Raw genomic sequence first — 1,376 nt, forward strand, 5'->3', positions numbered from 1 at the left:
GACAGACAAGCAGACAGACAGACACACAGACTTAGACAGACAGACAGACAGACAAACGAAGGAAATTGTGTGAAACCTTACTAGCCGAGGTGACGTAATCTCTCTCTCTCTCTCTCTCTCTCTCTCTCTCTCTCTCTCTCTCTCTCTCTCTCTCTCTCTCTCTCTCTCTCTCTCTCTCTCTCTCTCACACACACACACACACACACACACACACACACGTGGTAAGGTTTGTAAACATATTCATTCGTTTTAAGGCGCGGCGTCTCTCCTCAGCGGGTCCCATGGTGTAATGGTTAGCACTTTGGACTCTGAATCCAACAATCCGAGTTCGAGTCTCGGTGGGACCTGGTGTAAAAATAGTTTTAAAGCCCGCCCACCACCACCACCACTACTACCACTACCACTCACCACCACCAGCACCACCACTACCACTACCCTCACCAACACCACCGCTACCACTACCCTTACCACCAACATCACCACCTATTTTTCCTCCTCTCCATTCCTACCACTTCCACCACAGTCGTTTCTTTCTCTTCCTTCTCTCCATCAACCTATTTTTTATCCGTCTTTTTTCCTAGATCTTCATTCCCTCCTCCTCCTCCTCCTCCCCCTCTTATTGTCTGAAAGGGGAGAAAAAAGTTACCCGCTGTTTAGTACCATGAGCGGTAAGTTCTTATTATTCTGGAAAAGTTAAAGCAAATATGTGTATCACTTGGTGTGGTGCAGTAATGGTGTGTGTGTGTGTGTGTGTGTGTGTGTGTGTGTGTGTGTGTGTGTGTGTGTGTGTACTCTGTTCTTTGTTCAAACTTTAATAACAAGGCAAATTGGTTTAGTGACGCATATTATTCTCTTAGTGTCAAACTTTCGATTTGACGTAATGGAGGAAAAGGAGATCAGCGCGGGAATAACCGAACTCTTCTCCGACTAAAAAAAGTATAGGAAAAAAGTAAGAAAAAATATAAGAAAAGTATTAGAAAAAATTCAGAAAAGTAAAAAGTTAAGAAAAATAAAAAAAGTAGACGAAAAAGTTTAAGAAAAATAAAAAGGTATAAAAAAGTAAAAGAAAAATATAAAAAGCTTAGAAAGATAAGAAAGTATAACGAAAATAAAAAAGTAGGAAAAAGTATAAGAAAAAAATGATAAATCCCGAAAAATTCACCACATGTCGTCGATGCTCTAAAGAAGATAACGAAGAATAGTGAAGAAGCAGAAGAAAAATGGCAGGAAGAGGAAGAGAAGGAGGAGGAGGAGGGGGTCATCGAGAGAGAGAAAAGCTGACGGACACTTAAATTTACATACGGCTAAATTACTATTCCATACAGTCGCGTGCTCTCGTTAACCCGCTCGTAAACTACATCATCACCCCATCACCC

General features: G+C 41.4%; 1 non-coding gene across 1 annotated transcript; it reads left to right on the forward strand.

Moving 5' to 3' along the window:
• The first annotated feature begins 275 nt into the window (after positions 1–275).
• On the forward strand, positions 276–347 carry Trnaq-cug (transfer RNA glutamine (anticodon CUG)). The gene has a single exon. It is a non-coding gene; the product is annotated as a tRNA-Gln (tRNA).
• The last annotated feature ends 1,029 nt before the right edge of the window (positions 348–1,376 follow it).

This window comes from Eriocheir sinensis, chromosome 13 (genome assembly GCF_024679095.1).
Source record: "Eriocheir sinensis breed Jianghai 21 chromosome 13, ASM2467909v1, whole genome shotgun sequence".
NCBI classification, from domain to species: Eukaryota; Metazoa; Arthropoda; class Malacostraca; order Decapoda; family Varunidae; genus Eriocheir; species Eriocheir sinensis.